Below are 6062 nucleotides of genomic sequence, written 5' to 3'. Positions count from 1 at the left end.
TATTAAATTACTACCAGTCTATGCTGTGAAAGCTAACAAATATGCAGTTAGTGTGATCTGTGCCACTTTTAAATTCATTTTCTGAGCTTACGCAAGTAATTTTCATAATCTGTCTACCGGTACTTCAAACAGCACATGGTAGTCATTTTCCTAAGCTGTCTACTTCAGACAGCACATGGTAGTCATTTTCCTAAGCTGTCTACTTCAGACAGCACATGATAGTCATTTTCATAAACTGTCTACTTCAGACAGCATATGGCTGTCCTAACAGTGATAAAACATAACTATATTTGCTAACCTTCTCCACGATGTGAGAGTTACAGAGCAAGCAACTATGCCCTGTTGTGAAGTGTCGAATTCTGAATTACAGAGAACCTTAAAGTTGAATGCATTGAGCATTAAAATATTATCGCATTTAAGCCAGAAAAGTCTTTGTGAAGGGTTACTTCGACCTTTCTTCAGTCACCTCACCCCATTTCACGTAAACTTCAAAGGGATAGCATTCCAACTAAGTGAAATTGACAGGGGTATCTTAACACCATCCTTAGAAAGTAAACATTTAAGCTACCAACCCATAACGCTTGGTAGGAACCTATGTCCACTTATCATTTTTTCAAAGGGAAATTGTCACTCACTATCATTCACCGATTCTGAGCTGTCTAAACCTGATGAAAGGAATTATTTCTTTGGGAAAAATTTGGGACCGCCACCTATGATTGGGCAGAATAAATTAGGGCGTACACTTTAGGGCAATCAGACTTTAAAGTGACAACCTTAGTCAAAAATCTTTAGTCTGAAAATTTCCTACAAGAGGAAACATAGTCTTGACTCCTGGGAGGCATAAAGAGATTAGTGCTTTCCTCGTGAACAAGAAAGGGACCAGGTGGTTGTCTTGTAAAAAGAAAGACATGTTTAGTGCTAGGATGCACAAGTTCTGAAAGTGAACAGCTAAGGTACACAATTTTAGTTTCACGTAATATTGTACTATTTGATTGTTTGTTTTATGCAAATATGTTTGCTATGACTAGGTTTCCATATTATGTATCGTTTACTCAATTCATGGAAATGTGTTGATGCTAGAGTTGTTATGCAATTTATTTTATTCAATTTTATGGAAATGTGTTTTTGCTAGAATTGTTATGCAATGTACCATTTAATTATAGTTATTAGTTCATTGGTAGAGTTGATCGCATGCAATCCAAATGGTCATATGTATGTGTAGGATTTTATAGGGTTATATGAGATAACTTCCTTTGTTTGTTAGGAGGATATATATATATATATATATATATATATATATATATATATATATATATATATATATATATATATATCATGAGTTAACGATACTTACTTAATTATATCTGATTTTGTAATGCTTGGATAATCTTGTAGGTTAATGATTGCTGTGAGTTACATTTGTGAATTTCATGCAATAGTAATTGAACATGGAGTAGCATATGTAAAATAATACGGTACAATTTGGTATACGTTCACATGGTAATTTAAGACTTGCCATTGGAAGTGAGGTCAATGTCCTACCGTACTAAGTCCGAATTTACGCAGTGTGTGGATAGCAACATGCTTTGAATAACGTAAGTGGATTGTATGTACCTCTAGAGAGTGGGATATACAGAATTATGGGGTAATTTGGTCCTTTAAGGAACAGCTTTCTGAGAGAAAGATGAGACAGTCTGGAGACAGAAGTCCGGGAGAGGAAAGAAGGATGAAGTCAGAATAAAAGGACCAGGAAATCCATGAAGGGGAAAAGCAGAGAGCTTAGGAAGGAAGACCTAGGAGACGTTGATATACAGTGTTACGTATATCTGCTTTAATTCATATTTATTTTCATTGTTTGTCAGTTTAAATTTTTTTAATGATATTATATGCAATTATAGTGTAAATTTATTCACTCGAGATGACAATATTTTTGAAAATAGTTTGACCTTGACTGTTAGTTTATAAACACCAGGTGTTTCAGAATTTGTAGCAACCTTCGTAAACAAGTTCAATTTTATTTTGAAATTATTGGTTGTGGTCAAGGTCATGATCGGACTACATGATGTAAGATGTAAACAATTTTTAAAATTTTTATTCTCGGAGTAAAATCATTGGTCTAATCAAGGCCATATTCACTGTGTGATATTTTGTTATATGTAAACAAGATCATGTGGCCCTGTGTTTCGCAATTCATAGTTTTTCCATTACTGTGCATTTGTTGGTTTTAATACAGATGCATAGAGATTTCTCAGTTTTGGGCTTTTTACACTGATGTCAAGTTATTTTGTTGTAGCCAGATTGTGATTTATAATTTTCTTCAGATCTGTTGGATTTCAAAAGGATTAATTCTTTTTTCTCTGGAAATATTTTGAGGAGTGCTCATACAGAAATTTTGGAAAGACATTGCTTACAAATTTAATTTGTATTTCCAACAACAGAGTGTCATTATTTGTATTTCTATAAGGAACTGTAAAGGACAACACAGTACAGACTACAGCATATGTCATCGTCATCCATCTTGGATATTCCATCTGGATTCGAACTTGAAATTACTAGAACATTTATTACTAGGACTTTTGCAATTTAACTTGAGGATTATTCTTGGATTATTTTCGGATTTGATTCTTGAAACCGTAAGTTCTTCTCCTTCTTTTATTTTTACAGAATTTTTCCAGGGAAATAAATTATGTGTTAAATTTTAAAAAAGCTTGTTGTTTTCCCTCTTTCTGTGTTACTGTTTATTAGAGCCTAAACACATAACAATGGTCAGACAGGAAGGGGATGCAATTAATCATGGACATTGCGCTTTTCACCTCTCGTTATGACAATGAAATAAATCCAAATTAGACACACCTGTTAAATTCTATTGATATAATCTAACTTGAATTTTAATTACCGTTATTAATTTATTCTGATTAAATTTTTTATTTTCTTGTCAAAAGGGGGCTTGTATTGTTTTATTTCTTTCCAGTAATCTTGCTCCATTCTCTGTTGAATTTCCATTCTTCTTTCACTCCTGCCAGGCTATAATATCGAGGGAGGTCATCTTCTAGATAACGCCAGCCAAATCCAATTAACCACCCCTCTTACTAAGAGGGCGATGTTACACCTGTAGCTTCCTGACGTGGTGCCGCAAATTGCTAGAGCAGAAAATTAAGGACCAAATATATGTTGTTATTCAATGATTTATTTTCAGTTATAGAACTTAAAATGTTTTACACAGGAAACTGCATGAAGAGCAGTGTTTTGTCTTTAAAGAGGAAAAGAAAGAAGTTAGCAAACTGGGGATGGAGGCTGAAAGTGATGTTATATTGTTAACATGACACCTGTCACTGAAAATGGGTCACTTTCCTCATATGCATTCAGAGCTGTCTAACTGTCACAATCTTCTAACTCAATCAATGTGCAGAACTAGTTTTGCACAGGGCATCCCTAAGAAGAACAGGTAAGAAGGAGGAGTTTCTCTGGACACAGATGGAATACTGGTGACTTGAACTGCTTGAACTGTGTTGTGATCGCTATGATTTTGCAAGCCATGCTCCTCATTTTCTTCAGCATTAGGACCACTGGAAGGAAGACATATGCCCATATTCCCCCCAGCTGTATCCAGGAATGGAGAGACAAAAGTGGACAGTTGTTGTTCTACTTTGCTGTATGTAGGTCAAGTAGTAAGATGGATAGGCAGTGATCACCCTGTATGAAACAGTTGCCTTCTCCTTGATAATGAGTTGGTCAGGACACATGGGATGTGTTGGACATGTATGTTGATATGATACTGGGTACACTAACAAAGGTTCTTGTTGTTGTTATGGGTTTAACGCCATTTTTCAGCACAAGATAGACTATACATGGCAACCAGTATAAATGGTGGAGGAAAAACCTGGGAAAACCCCAGAAAGAACCACTGACCCACAAGAAGCTACTGGCAAGCTTTCTCACATACCTACATTGGCTGAGCCCAAGACTCAAACCCATGCAGACAGAGGTGAGATGGCAGTGATCCGTAAAGGTGAGTGCTTTTTACCAGACAGCTACTCGGGTCCCCCAACAACAGAGGTACTTCCATACTATAATGTAAAAGTCAGGTGACATCATCACCCACTGGCTGAAAAGGTAGTTAATTACAGCTGAACTTTTGAACATTATAGGGATCTGCCTTTTGCATGAATTCCACTCAAGCATTAGAGGCATTGAGGATGGATTTCAATTGCAAGCAACTGAGCCTTCTCTTGGAATGTCCATGTGCCACTGACCATCACAAAGTCCAAATGAGTGCCCCCCACCCCACCCCCCAAAAAAGTGGCATCTGTTTAGACTTGATTTTTAGTTGTGGGGCTTCTAAAGGTGTTCCCACCATTACACAATCCTAGTCTTGCCACTGAAGCAGGAAGTTTTGTTTAGATCATAACTGGTTATTTATACCTGTGATCAGGTGCTGAAGTCTTCTGAATCATGCTGTCAATGCATTTCTTGGAGAAAGCTAAACCATACTGATAAAATTTAGAAACTCCACACCTTGAAGAACAAAATACTGACAAGGATGAAGATCTGACTTCTGACCATCCACCCTAAATTAAGAGTGAGATAGAGAAGGTCATTCATATCACAAACCAAAACAGACGTTATCAAAGATTTGTACAGTATATTATCTAGGTATGCCGCTAACACTGTGTAGGACAAATGTCCTGAGGAGGGATAGGAAACAATCCAACATCATAGACTGAGACCAAATGGAAGGGCATGAATTGGTATGCTACCATGATAGCAGAATTGACAGTATTTGCATGATACAGTGTGAATAGGCATATGGAACTAAATGTCAGACAGCTCAAGACTGATTCAATATTCATCTACATCTTGAACTTTGGGGAAGTTATAAACTGACTGAGTCTGCTCAAGTCTATGACAAGTCTCAATTTTATGTTGATTTACATAACCTGGACTAGAATCCCCATTTTCTGACTACCTCAACTGCCTGGTTTATGAGCAAAAGCATTATCTCCTTCTTTAGGACAACTGCCTTCATGGTATCACCTGGGATGTCCATCAAATAAGGGGATGATGAAGTGGAGGGAATCAATAAACAAGATCTGGGGTCATTCCAAAATGACTTGGCTGGAAGAAGGAACCAGGCACCCAACTGGAGATTGCTAGCCAGCAGGTGGGAAAGCAAGTCAGTGATGGTTAGTAGGAGGCATGGGGGAAAAATAAACTCGTTTTCTTTTCCCCTCTCATGGTGTAAATTATGGGTTTATGGCCATATATAACTCATGAAAAAGGTACTACTGTTGCTGAGATTTATACCTGTGGTCTTTCTGTTCATCCCTTCTTTGGTAGGCATTTTATGAGGTCATGCAGAGATAGCAGTTTGCATGGAGAGCTAAACCAGTGATTCATATGCGGCCTGTTTTCTCATCTCCTCAATTTGATTCCAAACCAAAGGAGGGAACTGAACAGAGGGTAATGGCATGATGGGGTTTCAGAAAAGAAGATCAGAGTGCTTTTCTTATCTGGTTGAAGTTACATCCAGCTCTTAGGACATTCACCATTGTGTGGTGACAGCCCTATTGACTACCTTGACAATAAAGCATACCAATTCTCAGGCATGGCCACTTCCAGGCTTCTTGACTTGGCAAAAGATTGCAAGCGATGCCAGGTCAAGTAGGGAGGAAGATAGCATAATGTTTCTGACCAGCTTAGTAATGGCATTAAGTACTTGTCTGCCCACTTTATAACAGAGAGGGGCATGCATGATGACTGCAGTTATGTCTTTGTCTGGGCTTGGAACATCCAAATGATACACACTGGTATGAGATCTGTGTCAAGTGTGGTGAAACATTTGAAGGCAACGTAAGAAGTGCATAATAAACAGAGCAATGCTATCACTGAAAACTGTAGTGTTACCGATTTATATCCAATGGACAATAATGACCAGTAAAATGGTGCACAGTATAATTAAATGCACAGGGAAAAATACAAATGTTATATAAACCTGGCATATCATCCTTTTGACGTCATATGCTACTGAAAATAAACGTTGGATGGTCAAACTTTATTATAAA

This window comes from Sinohyriopsis cumingii, chromosome 2 (genome assembly GCF_028554795.1).
Source record: "Sinohyriopsis cumingii isolate HCF-2022 chromosome 2, ASM2855479v2, whole genome shotgun sequence".
NCBI lineage: Eukaryota > Metazoa > Mollusca > Bivalvia > Unionida > Unionidae > Sinohyriopsis > Sinohyriopsis cumingii.
Note: the sequence above shows the minus strand (reverse complement) of the source record.